At 36.1% G+C, this 15,808-nt stretch overlaps 1 protein-coding gene across 1 annotated transcript in view; it reads right to left on the bottom strand.

Moving 5' to 3' along the window:
- Nucleotides 1-15,804, bottom strand: part of DGKB (diacylglycerol kinase beta) — a 330,606-nt gene extending 314,802 nt beyond the window's left edge. The window contains exon 1 of the mRNA XM_041418276.1: nt 15,683-15,804. The gene's annotated coding sequence lies outside the window, so the exon portion shown is untranslated. The remainder of the gene's footprint in view (nt 1-15,682) is intronic.
- Nucleotides 15,805-15,808: the final 4 nt, after the last annotated feature.

The following is a 15,808-nucleotide window of genomic DNA, read 5'->3' as shown; positions in this document are numbered from 1 at the left end:
ATATGTTTAAGTTTCCTATTGTCATTTTTATTCAAGGTAAGTTTATTGAACATAACTGTCATTGTTAGTGTTTTAAAAACCTACCTATGATACAGGTGAAATTATGAAAAAAAGTATTTCTATATAGACACATCAGAATACTCTGATGAAAATAAGTATCATTTAATGTACTTTTGCATATTTCATCTCTAATTTATTCACAAAATTGAGCTAGCCTTATTAATAAGTATCAAAAATAAAAGCAGCAGATCTCCTTTGTAGCAGTTGCTTAATTAATTACTAAATCCAAGCACAGATAGTAGATGAGATAAATACTTCCACTGATTATTTGTGAATCAAAGATTATTCTATAGAATTGCTATTTTGTTATCTATGCAGTATTCCTTTGTTTTATGGCCTTAAAATCTATACATATTAAACAAAATGTTCCAGCAAACCATATTAACAAAAAATGTATATTCTTTTTCTACCAAAAATTCCAGGGGAGAAAGATCAAACATGTCTTCTTGACAGTCCCAATTTCAGATAATACTGTATTTATGGATGTTTAAAATTCTGGGTGTACTAAATATTCCTGAATAGTCAGAGCAGTTACTGTACTAGCATTTTCAAAATACTCCAAAAGCCCCAAAATATTTTACTGAAAATAGCAGGCTTACTTGCTTGGCAGAGTTGGCAGAGTTATGCATACTTTTCAGATCTATCCAATGCTGCAAAAACACGTCTTCTCTTTTACGGGACATCACGATTGCTCCATTTGTGGTAAATATGCCCTGAGACACAGAATTTTCCAAAGAAAATTGCATTACAATGGCCCACATCATGCCATCTGTTTTAAAAACTCTCCAGTGACTTCTATGGTGAATAGTCTTAAAAAATAAATGGAACAACATGTCCCAAAGTACGTTTCCTACCTAGCTTAAATACTTTTCGTGAAAAATAATCTGAAATATTTAGAAAGCTGCAACATTACCACTAAGTTATGCCCTTAATGTTCATCTATTCCCACATGGGTGAGAAGGGTTCATGGACTGACTGTAACATATGGGAAAGAGCTCCATGGCTGCAGAGCGGGTAATGATCCCCACCATGCAGGAGCTGTATGGGGAGCCCCAGCTTTCCCAGGAGATGAGTCCTGCTGGCTCCCTTCCCTTCCACTCACACCCCCATCAGTAACACCCTGTGATGCTGTGGCAGCAGCACATCAGCCAACAGCATCATTCATGTCACAAAAAGTAAGCAGCAATGGAGCCACAGTCCTGGAGAGGCCCAAAAGCCACGGGCAAAAAGTTTGGGATCTGACAGTCTAGTACCCTCACATTTGACCAGTGCCATCTTAGTTCTTACACAGGATACGCAGCAAACAGGGCACATGACACAGCCACACAAAGGCCCATGGACGGGGGGAAGGAGTGGGACAATGCTTTTAGCTGTGACAACACTGTGAACAAATTTCACCATGCCAAATGCCTTAAGCACACTTCACCTGCTCTACAGAGCATCAAGAAAGGAAAAAATATTGTCACATCTTGTTATTGCCTACTCTCTTATAAGACTATTTCTCTGACAAAAGTGCAATTATAAATTTTAATGTGCAAGAACACCATGACCTTCCTTCTTTGGTTACTTTTGAAAAGGAGATCTCCGTAAAATACCAAAGTATGCATGAAGTTCAGATTTCTGATTACATAAACAAATACTTTATATAAAGAAGCATACCATCCTTATTTACACTGCACCAGATCTGTCACTTTGTAACAGATACACAGCGGAACATGCCCAGAAATTCCCTGATGAAGTCATCTGAAACCCCTCTCAAAACAACAATAACCTTCTGCATCAGTACAGTTTCATATTGTCTCATGTCTGATTTACAAATAGAACAAAAGTTCCTATGAACTTCATTAAATTCCTGTTATCTAATAATTCAAATCTTTTCACAGCACAGCCAATGTTCTTAGACTATTAGTATTTTTTAGTCAAATTTTATAGATATAAACAGCAATTATAAAATATCCCAGATGTATATTGAATCCAACTCCCATCCTCCGCACAGCACACACAGAACGTCACTGGCTTTGCAACATCACTTCACGTGGGTGATCTGGGTTTGGGACTGGTCTGGTTTGGTTTTGTTTGAATATGAATGATATAAGGCAGCATTTCTTTTTCATATTTAGAATGGCTTTAGTCATGCAGATGATATGCCTGTCAAAATAGGTCCAAACTGGGATACTAGCAAAAAAAAAAAAAAAAAAGACATGCAAAACATAATAGAAAATTTCAAACAACTTGATATGAAATCACAGTAAATGCAACATCAACATGAAGACACATCTTTCTTTCCCTTGACAAAGAACCTTTTATGCCCTTGACACCTTCCAGACATGAGAGCCTCTAATTTATCCTTGATCCCACTGCGCTTCTTTCTTCTGAGCACCACTTCACATTTCTCTAACTGGATGTTGCTCCCTCACCACAAGAGTTTTTTAATTCCTCTTGGGCTCTGGAATTCACTAGGGGCTTAGTTTACGCCCTCAAAGATTCCTTGCTCTACCCATTCCAAAGCCACAGCACCTCCCCTCACGCACAGCAGTCCTGGCTCCTTTCACCCTTCAGGAGGAGTGTGACCTTCTTGAATATTCCACCTCCCATTCCTGCATTCTTGTGATTCAAGAGGACCCATTAGCAGATGCAGTGCACCTTCTCTGCCTGAGCAAGGTGTGATCACTACATTTCCACTCAGGTCAACAGGTTTTCAAAAAACCCAACAGCATTTCCAGAGTATCTCTCAAACACACAACCATTTATCACTGTGTTCTAACCTATCAAGAAAGTGGTTCTAAACATCTCTCTCACACATACACACAAAAGTGAGGGGGAAAAAATGACAGAATATATTTTATTGTGCCTGGTAGGTAATACAAACTTTTACTTCTGCTTTGCTCTGCAGTCAATCTGTTATCTTCTCCCACAACCATCCTTAGCAGTAGCACTTTGGGTGTCTAAAGAAGCAATCCTCAGAGTGCAACGTATACAAATAACACAATCCATTCCTTCATTTGAAAAGCAAAGACTCATTCAACTCTAAGCATCTTTGCTTAGGAGCTGCTTACTTTTACACACTGCTAAATTTTAGCCACAGCACTCATTAAATAGGAAAGGAGAATGACTCTCCACATATCACTAACTGCTGTAATCATCCCAAGTAGAAAAGTAAATATTTTGTTATGGAAATATAGCAAATCCACACTGAAAGAAAATGTAAATCAAGTGTGGCAGTGTCTTACCAGACAATCTGGGAAGTGACTGCCCACTAGTAAAAGGACACCAGCAAATTCACTATCCACTATCCCCTAGATCAGGTCTGTACTAACCAAAGCAGATGTAGAAATTGAAAAACGACACAATTAAGTCAAAGACATGAAAGCATTCTCAAGTTTTACTGGAATTCCACTTTTCAAAAGAGTGAGGTGCAGGCATGGGGGGGAGCTCTCACCTACTCTGTAAGGCAATAATTATTCAGGAAAAAAATATTGTAATGCTTTCCTCTTTTCCCGCTCATTTTCTAAACGCGCCGGCTTCCCTCAGTCTTGGGACACACACACACTCACAGCCAAATAAAGTAACCTCATCAAAACCAAAAAACAATGACAGAAAAAAAAACCCAAAAAAACACACACACATGAAAAAAAAAACCAAAAAAAACCCTCACAAAACGAAAACCACCAAAAACCCCCACAAAATAGCTGACTTGTAGAGCAGAAATTCAGTTTCTCTCTGCTGTAGCTGTCTCGACCATAGTCACCACTAGCAGTGCCTTTTCACCATGTGAAGTGAGCCCAAGCAGGTCCCACTTTCACAGTTCCTAATCCCCCGAGTGCATTATCAACATCCAGTGGAAAAGAAAAGCAGGAACAGCTCAAGGACATGGAAATAGAGGCAGCAGCAGAGATGTAAAAACCAAGGCTGCAGGGGCAGTCAGAAGATGTAAAATGGAATATGACAGACATAGTTACAACTCTCTTCAGCTGCTCTTCTGGTGGTCTGTTTGAGGAAATGTAACAAGTATTTCTTACAAAATATTATAAAAAAGAATGGACAATAAGGGAAGATGAATAAACTCAACTCCGAGCTGAGCTCATCTGATGCCCATTTCACTGACTCTATGATTCCATGGTATATAGGAAAAGGCTTACACATAGAGATTGAGATTTTTATTTTAAAGACCTAGTTCTATGTATGACTGAATATGTATTTTGATGTAGCATAAGAACTATATAATTGTTACTAAAGAATTCTCTAGATTATATTGGTACGTTTTCATATTTCTAAGACTGTTATCACCATAGCATCCATACAACACAAAAAAAACCTATCATATAATGCACAGCTAATTAGCAATGTAGAGCAGTATACAGAAACAACAGTGGTCCAGCACAGAGGGCTGTATCTGAGACTGATGACTGAAATTTTAATTCTCTAAGAATTAATGCATATATTTTATAAATTTCTAGAAAACAGAATTGTAAACAGTTTCAATATAGCAAGGTCAAGACAAACAGAGGAATAATTAAAAAGTTCTAGCTCCAGAGGCAGGTAATCTAACTCCCTCAAAGGATGAGCACATTAGAAGCTATCTGCATATGCCTTCAATGCATCTGCTACAAGGGAAATGACACAAATACAGCTCAGAGAAAAGACACAGAAAATAAACTCACAACACCAGAGGTCACACCTCAGTAGTAAGATTTATGGTGCACTGATTTTAAACTATACATAATTTTTTCATCAAAACTTCTAAATTTAAGAAACACTGCTCGTATCTTAGTATATTTAGAATAAGTAAACTTTAAAAGGAGTAGGAACAGGAGTCTGACAGCATCAGCCCTCATCATTTACCAATGCCTTGCTTTATCATATTTACCTGCTTAAATTCTGATCCACAGACTAATACAGTCATCTGACAGCATTCAGTATTCATTAATTTTACTAGTCCTGAAACTTTTCAGTAGTTTTTACTAAAGATATAGCTTCCTGAGCTAAAATTGCTTAGATTTCTTTGTAATATAAATTCTTTTACTATACACCTAACAAGGGGTACAGGTCTATCTCATTAATCCAGACTATGAAATACCAGACAATATTTCTCTTAGATTTATATAACATGTCATAGAACTGTAACTTTTACTAAAAGGATTAAAAAAAATGATGCTATTCCAAGCTACATACTTTATAAGCATTATTATTTACAAGCATTATAAATACTGATGAGTAATTAATACAGAATAATTTATGGGAAATATATTGTTTTCAATTAAGTGTGATCATCAAATTCACAGAAGTACAATCCTTGGAAACAGCCTTCCAGTGTGAATAGTCACACTTAAGATGTTGTTTACAGCTCCTTCAGTATTTAAAATATGAGACCTTAAAAAATTTTGACAGTAACAGCTTTGCTTAAGTATCTTCACAGATGAGCACAGAAGGCAGACAGACTCACTATTAGATTTTATTCTAAACTAAAATTATCTGAGGATTTAGTCCTCTCTTCCTGTAACATTATTTTTTTAATGACCTAGTCCTGTATTATAAATCTTAGGTTATGTTTTAGACTCCATAGGGACTCCATAGCCACATTCTGTGTCTTCTGGTAATGATGTGCAAAACTGAGGCTCAGTGAACCCCAATCTGCATGAGGCATCTAATGACATGTTTCCTCAGGCTGTAAATGACTAGGCACAATGGTCCATGTGATCAACACCAACTCCACGTTCCCACTGCTATATAAAAAGAGGATGACCATGGTGATGCTGATTTTTGTAAAAATAATCACAGAAATATTGCAATATATTGCCAAATATTTAGTAGTAATGCATACACACATAGCCCCAGTTACAGAGCTGGTTTCTTTTGGGCATATGAAGGAAATAAAAACATTTATCTTGTACTGGACTTCATTCACATCTAATGTGACCCCAGCCAGGGTTAATCACTTGGGTCAGAACTGTTTCTCCAGCTACCACTTCAAAGTGCAATTCCTGTAAGTAACTAAACTGTCAAATGGATTCTGACAGCTATAAATTTAATCATGTTCACAACTGCAATGAATATTTGCTGCCATATTCAGCATGTAGTCAACAGAAATTTATATAGAAGGCATGCATACTTATATAAACACACCCATGTTCTAAATTAACAAAGTCCAAGTATTTATGGACTAGGCAGCAGAATATTTTGTATTTGGTTAAGATCAGAAAACACAGAAAAGCAAAAAAAAAAGTAAATTTCAAAAAATTTTTAAATATTTCCGGTTTTAATAATTCTTTAAATGAGTAAATTTGCACAAGAGGTGTGACACATTATATTGTTGCCTAGGGTATCTTTTAAAAAAATTTAAGTTCACCATGTATTATTCACCAAGAAAAACAACCCTTTTCCAATGGATTAATAAGTCACTATTCTAAAAGACTCTAAAAGTCTGATTGTCCTTTCTCTTACTTGCTAATGCTGTCCTCCACTTCCCACTGGAATAGATCTATATACCTCAGCACTGATAAATCTAAAGTAATGTACATAGAAAAAGAATCACAGCAATACACTTAATGTGATGACCAGTGAGCTCATCACTGATGAGTTACCACTCAGAAGCATCATAAAAAATTGGCATTATAATCAGAAAAGATCAGCTCAGTGCTTGACAGCATTCAAAAATAAAAGTATTCAGAAAAAAAAAATCAGAATAAAACAATTTATTCCATTGCATAGGTCCCTGGCATACTTGCATTCTGAATAACATGCAGAGCTTTTTTGGATTTGCAAATTGATTACAGCAGAACTGGAAAAAGAGGACAAAAGAGATGGAACATAAAAATAAGAGTACACTAGAATTCTTCCATCTTCAAAATGAAACAGGCCTATCTCAGATATCTGCAAAATAATAAATGTGTACAGAGTGTTGGAACCTGAAGGAACACTCTGGACATCCTCAGCCTATTCTTCTATTCTTTTCTTGATAATCACTGTTAGGAGACATCATACTAGTCCAGACAGACTTCCATCCAGTAAAGCTACCCTTATGCTTTTAAGAAGGATGAAAAACAATCCTATTCACCCACTAATAGTACCTGGATAAGGATATATACAAGCCACAGTGAATTTTCAATAAGATGTGCTGAAAAAAACCCAACAAAAATCCCAAACAAATAACCTCCCTCATAACAAACTAACTGAAAAAAACAGACAAACTGATGAATAATAGTTATTTTTCTCTGGAAAAAATAACTAAATGCTACAATGTTTACCACACTATGTAGCGTGGGTGTTCACTTGCCACATATACAACACATACTTCCCACAAAAACAGAGAAGGCGAATACAAAGTATTTCACTGGCAACATACAGTTTTCAAAAAATATCCAGGTAATAACCAAGGAAAACATTCCTTTTAGTTGTAATAGTGCTTGCCATCATTTACAGAATCCAACTTCAACTATACTGAGGAATGTAATCTGCATTATCAACTCTTCAAAAGAATCCATCTACAACACATAAGATCTTCTTCATGATAAACTTAATGATCATATGTCTTTGTCATGTTATTTATAACCATTTTAAGGTATTTAACAGTATTATGAGGCTTTTAAAGTATTAAGTTAGAAAGGTTATGCAGTCATGAACTTTCTTTCTCTCCTTTTCTTCCATTCTCTTAGGCTAGCTTAAAATAAAAAAATATTCAGTGGAGTATGTGTTAAATCTGAAGAATCAATGACAACATTGTTGAAGACAGGTAAGACTGAGTATTATCTTCTTTTCTTCAACACCCACAGGTTGAAAATCATTACCACAGCTGTTCTGCCTTCAGGTGCTTGATTTTTGAACAGTTTAAAATCTCCCCAAACTTTGTACAAGGAAATTTCCTTTAAACAGCCACACTATTTCTTGCATATTCCTAAAACATTTAAATGGCTGTAGAAGACACTGATTTAAAGTGTTTGAGACATTCAGGCTATATAAAGAAAGTAAACATACAGGTTAAATGCATCTCTGTACACTGTCCACATGTCCCTCAAACATAGAGCTGGATGAAAATAAATTTTGGTATTAACATGCAATAATTATCTACACATGTGATTCATACTCATTTGTTATTATGAAGCATAGTTACCAACTCACATGTCGATATGAAAGCACAAGGCTCAGAAACAAGATCTCATATTTGAATATGGGCATCAAGTTCCCTGGAGAGGAAGAGCATTTCATTCCTCCATGGGTTAATAATTTGCTCTCAGCTTAAAAGAGAAGGCACCTGCTCCGTCAAATACATATTTGCATTTCCAAAGAATGAGAGCAGCAAACAAGACCAGGGGAGGAGTAATGAAACTTTTCCTGAATAAATTTAAGAACTCTATATGGGGAAGGGATGAAGCATTTGAATGTGAATGAAAACTGCAGAACGTGACAAGAAATATGTACAAGAATTGGAAAACCTTTCCTGCTAGTGATGCTCTCCAGTGAAAACCAGCCAAGAATGTAAATAATGCAAGACAAACTGGAGCTTGACCGAATAGCAAATCCAAAAAGTTGTAACTTGTTAGGATACACAGATTTTGATCTGATTTCTGTACAAATAAACAAAGCTGGAATGTCTAAGTTCTACAACTGCTGTCATTAAGTCATTACGTCCATGTTCCAAAGTAGCTTATTTTGGATTTAGAAAATAATGCTTTCATTTAATTTTACTTTAAGATGGTAGATGAATTATGGATGAATTACAGAAGCTTTCAAGGTTTCTAGATGATGAAAGCATTCCTCCACCCCCACAGGAGTCGTTATCCTTTTAGTCAGGGTCCTGGACTAATCATGCAGAACTCACTGTCCCCATATATCATCACATTAGGGTACTGGAAGGGTCATCTCTTCCTTTAGACGCACAGCATTTTGAGACACAAATGTAAGATCCAAAATGAAAAAGCTTGATGGAGTGACCACAGTTATCAGGCGTGTGCCCTGAAGTGAGATAAGGTCAGAGGGAATATGGCCTAAACCCTGTAGGAGTGCTCTTAATAGTATACAATCTTTTCTATAGCCCACATATTCTTACTAGGTTCCTTTAAAGTTACCTGCTTGTTGAACTCCACTTAAATACAACTGAATATGTTCCTGTTAGCTGGAAAACTGTAAGAGTCTACAAATTCTTCTGTCATTGACAGATGACCTACCCTGACTTCACCAGCTCATCAGACCTAAATAAGAACACACAAATATTCTTAGAAGAGACTTGAACAAGTTCTTGTTCACTAATCAGGCAACTAGATATAAGTACTGGAGCTTAGTCTCCAGTACTTATATGTAAGTACTGGAGACTAAGTATTGCACAGTACATGAGGGTGGTGATTTTTACATATCTCTGTTGGTGTTGAGAAAAAAGACTCTTTTTCTCAACACCAACAGAGATATGTAAAAATCACCACCCTCATGTACTGTGCAATACAGGGTAGAAAAATGTATTGAACACTCATATAAGCTGGTTTTGTAGTTTCTGAGTGAATATTTATAGGAAAAAGTCTGAGACAGAACATAAAGCTTTTCTACGAGTAACTATTTTGAATTCACAAAAGCAAAACATTTCATAACCGAACATGATATTTTAAAATGTGAGGAAAAGAAAATAACCATTTGGCATTTTAAATTTAAAGAGGAAGTAAAAGAACATTCTTATCACAGTACTATACTGTCTTTAACAACATCTAATATTCAAAGCTGGGAGTTTTACCAGGATTCCTCCAGTCCTTCTACTTCTATGAAACAAGTTGTGTCAACAGCACTAAGCCTAACAAAGGGCAGCGCAAATTTTTGTATCTCTGTTATATATATCTCTGCTAGAAGGTTTGAATTCTTTGACATAGAAGCTGTCAGGCTGTTTAAACACCAACATCTTCATTGGTGCCTTTAAAGTAAAAACAGACAAAATGACCTACTGTACTTCCTGAGCAGAAGTAGCTGCAGTACTACACAACTTAAAATTTACAACAGCTTATGAAAACAAACCTTATCACCGATCCAGTAGTTTTTCAATGTGTATGACATGTAGAACAAAGTAAACCTAAATGCATAATGCTTCAGAGTTTCAAAGTAAATCCAGAATTTCTAGAAAGGCCTATAATTTTATTTTTTATTAAAAAACGTTACTGGAATATTTTATATCAATGAATTAAGACAGACTTTTTGGTAAAAACATACCATTGTCATGTTTTTGGGACATGAAGAAAAATAAAAACACTCCAGACTACTTGTTTATTTAGATATGTTTAAAAATAGGTCCTTTGATATTTAACTTCTGGTACATGGCCCATTCTGATGAACTACTGTTTTAAGGCTATTTTACTTTGTGTTTATATCCAGTAATGCATGGAGAAGACTTGACACTTTCTTAGGAGTTCAATTCTTCCTTACCTTCCTAGCTGAGAAAATATCCAAGGGTATAATTTATCTCACACAAAGACGGATGTCTCAAAATTATATTTTAAACTGCGAACAAGTCACACCAGCCAGGCACCCTTTATAATGAATTGAGAGACCTGGATACATTCACAATGTGCTTCAACTGACCTATAAAGGATGCTCATCTTAAAATTAAAATTTCCCCCAGCAGGTGCTTTTGACTTTCCTTTAGTAATAACAGAAGAGACAGAAGGTAGCCAGATGGTATTTAGATATTGAACAGAAGACAGAATAGACACCTTAATGTATATTTTTAACATTTTTAAAACTTTATGTCTAAATTATGACCAAGTTATCAAAATCTAAAGAAATAAGCAAAGATATTGAGTAAAATATTCTAGGGGTGTACAAGAGCAGCATTCTGGTTACAGAAAGGAGATTAAATCCATTTTACATATCTAAACCTAAACCTTTTCATGGAATTCCTTTAAATTTTAGAAAAAGGTTTTCATTGATTATTAAAAGAAAAAATAATTGAAAAATTAAAAAAAAGGTAAGCATTATATTTCCTTCTCCTTGCTTAATTCATTCCTGATTGTAATCACATATCTTTCAGTTTTCATCTACTTCAGTATAAATTTTTTTTGGCTATAAATATTATCTCTTTTCTTTATTCTCATTTTTCTTTCTTCACTTCTTAAAACCTATTTCTGGCATAATATTGTCTCCCATTCACTTGATTAATTGATAAATTCATGTAGGAAACAGGAGAAAATCCACAATTAAAGAGGCAAAAACAGCAACAGACTCCTGAGTCTCAGGACACAGTGGTTCATATTCTTATGTCTAGGCCATAGTCTCTAGGTTTAGAAGAAAACACTATTTTTCCTTTCAGAAGACAAGACAGCAAAATTTTATTATTTCACACTACCTGAGATTTTTCTCCTAGGCTGATACAGCTGCCTTACTATTTTCCACTCCTCTAATTCACTTAAAATATTAGCTTCTCAGTTGTCTAAGACCACAAAATATGCTAATATGTCACTGCATGGAAAAGCCACATACACTTCAAGAGCATCCAGGATTGATTTCAGGTAATTTCCAAACTCAAACCAGTGTATAAATAAGAAGTGTCCACCTGGGGAAAAATTTAGACAGAAGAGAATGAATTTGACTCATTGCTTTTCCTGTACACAACATGCTTTAAAGGACAAAGGAGAAAAGAAAGACATTTCTATTAACTGTGTGAGTTTTCCCCACTGCCCGACTAAACCGACACCACGTGGGAATGCTTCATAATAATCACAAAGGCAAGCAAAGCACCATATCACAGCAGAAGGCTCACAGATTTGGATGCACTAACATAAACTTTTGTGAAAATTTTCATCACATCTTTGTTGACGTTGTTACTACTGCAAGGACTAGAGAGTGAGCTTCTTATTACAGCTACTGAGCACTAGACATGTCATTGAACGTCTAATGAAAAAAAAACCCCATAACAATTTCAATCCAAGTAATCAAAATGTGTCTGAAAATCAACATAAAGATAATTAAATAATTAATTGCATTTGTATTAAGTAAATGTTTCTGCCACCATAAGAAAAGTCATTCTTAAAATCCTTAACAAAGGAGAAACAAGTATCTAGAGGTCATTTTAGTCATGATTTACTATGGTAAACAACAAACATCTAAAAACAAAAAGCTAATCAGTCCCCAGAACTGGAAGTCTAATTAGTAACACTGAACTGACAAACATGTCTACAACTCTGCTTCTCTTCATTTACTTTTTAAAAAATCGTTTAGGGCAAAACAATAGTGCCAGAGTTGTACACTTACATTCTAAACTTGTTTTGAGGGGTCGGACAAGAAATAATATAACAGCCTCCAAATACTTACATTTGTCAAGCTTTTAAACTTGTGGCAAACTAACTATATCCCTTCAGGGGTAAACTGCTGCAAACATTATTCAGAAAAGTCTTATTTTCTTCAGAAACAATTAAAAAAGAAAATGTGTTCTACATTGCATAAAGCTGTTTTACAGGGTGTTTGGGGACAGCCACTCATCTCAATTCCAACTAACCAAATAAATATTTATTTCTCATCTTCCTGAATCAGCTTAAATACCTGACCTGCATCAGATCATTTCTATCCATAGCAAGAGTATTAGTAGTGCACTGAAAACTAGGTCAGGTTGACAAAATCAAGATATCAGTTTCAAAGCCCAAATCTTTAACTTTTTTTCACTCTTTCAGGCAAGGTATTAAAAATAACTACAAACATCAAACTCTTCTCAGTGGGACCCAGCATGTCAGCTTTCCAGTGCTGTTAATTTGCTGGTTTAGCTATAAAAGAAGCCTCCAAAGAGAAAATTATTAATAAAGTACTGTTATGAAAAACTAAAACTATGGACAAGTAATTATCTTAATCTTCTATTACTGCTACTAATTATTTTGCAAGTGCTATGAGAAACAAACAACTGACTGAAGAAACTCACAGCTGAAGGTCAAGAGGTTCTTTACGTGGAATTCTTGTAATAAAATGTTTGTTTCTAACCTTTTATACCAACCTCTATTGATTAACCTGGCTGTGACATGCTATAATTCCTTCAGAATAAAACCTGGAACCTAATCTACACAAGTGTAAAAAAAATTGGGAATTACATCCAAAGCACGCTGTAGTCCATATTATTGATATCTTTTTCACTTTAGAAGTAGTAATGCAAAGCTCAGCTGGGAATTCCTGAAGCAGGTAGAAAACTTTACTTGATAGCAACAAGCTGTCAGGAGCTTTCAGAAGGCCAGCATCCTTTTCTTCCACAGCACTTCACAGTACTGATGTCTCCCAGATTTGACTGGGAGAACTTTATCATAACTTTAAAATAAATATTATTATCTTTCACAACTTTAAAATAAATATAAACATCTTTCACAAGTAGCTTCTCCTTTCCACATGTAGAATTCTGGCTGAAATCGTCTTGATCCAGCACACCAAACCATAGAAAAAGACCAATTGTTTCTGTAACCCACTCCCTTCTAATTGTCACCACTCTTCCATAATTCCAGATACAGATGAAAATGTTTGATCATCCACTTCTCATCAAGGCCTTAAAAAGACTTGTTAAAATTGTATGAAGAAGGTTTATAATCTAATAAAGGTCATAACAATTCAAAGAGAATGAAACATCGTGTATTATCTATACTCAAGGACATCTGGACATGCTTTTAGTCACACAGTTTAGTTTTAGTTAGTCCTAGAGGAGCAGGGAGTTGGAATCAATGATCTTTATGGATCACTTAAAACTTGAGATATTCCATGATTCTATGCTATATGCTGTTAGTTTTTATTACACCAAATATAAAGCACGACTTTGAGCTATTATCATTCATTCTATATGTGCCACTCACAAGAACTCAGTGCTGCTGACATGCACACACAAAACATAAGAAGCTCAGTCCAACTACCCAGCCAGGTGACTGAAGTTTTCCAATATTAACCCATTACTACCTTTACTCCCAAATGTGCTATTTACACTCTGCTCTATCAAAATGCTGCTCTAACAGGTTTCTTACAACTCTCTTACCATTCTCTTCATTCCTGTTCCAGTGATCTCATTCCATAGGCAAGAGGTACTTAGACCCATCCTATAGTGACACCTGAATGACAGTTCCAGAGCAGAAACAGTGCAGAACCTCCTTATAAGTAAAAACCTAATATCTAGTGCTCTTTAAAACAATTAACTTTATTACTTTCATACTGCATGAACTCTTAAAAAATATCTGTTCATTCATGCATTGCTACTGAATACTGTTCAAGACATCTATAGGTGTTTAGAAAAGATTATTTCAGCAGGTACATAATTCATATATACTTCTTCCTTAAAAAATATAAGAAAGGGGTTTTTTCCTAAACCTGCCTCAGAACAGCAACATCTGATGTTTGCAGGCCCCTAAATTAGATTAACAATTGTACCCAAATATTTCAAATTCACAGCGTAAAACATATGGCTCCACAAACATTTCAGACTGTTGAATAATTGTTCCAGGTCTTCCCTGCTATGATAAACAACAAAGTCCTTCTACCCTGACAAATGAACAAGAGAAAAGAGAAGCCCCTGGAGGAAAGTGCTGCTTTGTGATGCCCCATGTTTCTTGATGCTTGTTTTCCTTCTGTACTAGATAGACACTTCAGGCTCTGAGTAATACTGGATTACCACTTTGGGGAGAAACAAGAGACTTATTTCCTGTCATGTTATCCATAAAGCATAGCACAAGTCCAGTCATTTGGGAATGCATATTACGTTCTTGCTATGGATTTTTTTTCCGTATGCATAATGACTTTCTAAATATGTGCATCATACCATTCAAGTGCAAAGAAAAACTATTACCTTGCTACATTAGGTCATTTAACCTAAATGTGAGTAGGAAACATTGAGTAGCTTTTATAAAAACTTAAAAAGACTACATCTCCTGCTACAATTACTGGTTTTCCCCATCCTGTTGCATGGCCTTTTTTATTTTATGATAGGGTTTTATAAGTTTTCCATTTTTTTCTAACCTTACATCAACCAGACAAAACTGCTTTTGAAAATTAATAAAGCTCTACCCATCTTTGTAGAAAAACAGAGAAACAATGAAGAACTGAAGACACTACAAGCTGCTTGTTTAGCTATGGAAAAATAATACCTATGATATAGTAATCTGACGAGAAAACCTTTAATCCATCTCCAAAACAGGACACCCACAATGAAAAATGTAATTACATTCACCTCTGACAAATAAAACTGTTATTAAAAAAGAATCAGAACAACACTGGGCCACAAAACAAACAAACAAAAAAACCCAAAACAAAACAACTCAAAACACAACAATGATCTCGTAACATCAACATGTAAAGTTCAAGAGCAGCCTTGAAAGCCTAAGTTTGCAGCCGCACCTTTTGTTTCCTGCCCTCGTTGTGTTCGCACCTACACTGGATGCCTCAGCACTTCACCGCTGTGAACCCGGCTACCAGGGGCAGCACCAGGACACTAACTGAGGCTGAGCAAAGTGATACAGGTCCACGAGGCAATTTAGCAGTAACTAGAAATCAAAGCGACGCGTCGTGACAAATTCAACACACCGCGGTAAGCTACAACTTTCAGCTCAGCCCCTCCACAACGCCCAGACACACAGCCGCGCATCACGGCCCCCCAGTTCCGCGGCTCCCACCACTCCGGCCGCCCAGCGACTCGCGAACTTACTGCAGTGCGATGCGGGCGGAGGGAACGCTCGGCCCTGGGATGCGAGAGAGCCCGGCGCCCTGGGCAGCCGCGGGACCGGCCATCCAGCCGGGCCAGCGCCAGCGACGGCGGCGACACCGCCGCCAG

Source organism: Onychostruthus taczanowskii, unplaced genomic scaffold, assembly GCF_017590055.1.
Source record: "Onychostruthus taczanowskii isolate IOZ18803 unplaced genomic scaffold, ASM1759005v1 scaffold59, whole genome shotgun sequence".
Classification (NCBI taxonomy): domain Eukaryota; kingdom Metazoa; phylum Chordata; class Aves; order Passeriformes; family Passeridae; genus Onychostruthus; species Onychostruthus taczanowskii.
Note: the sequence above shows the minus strand (reverse complement) of the source record. Positions and strands in the feature narration are given on the sequence as shown.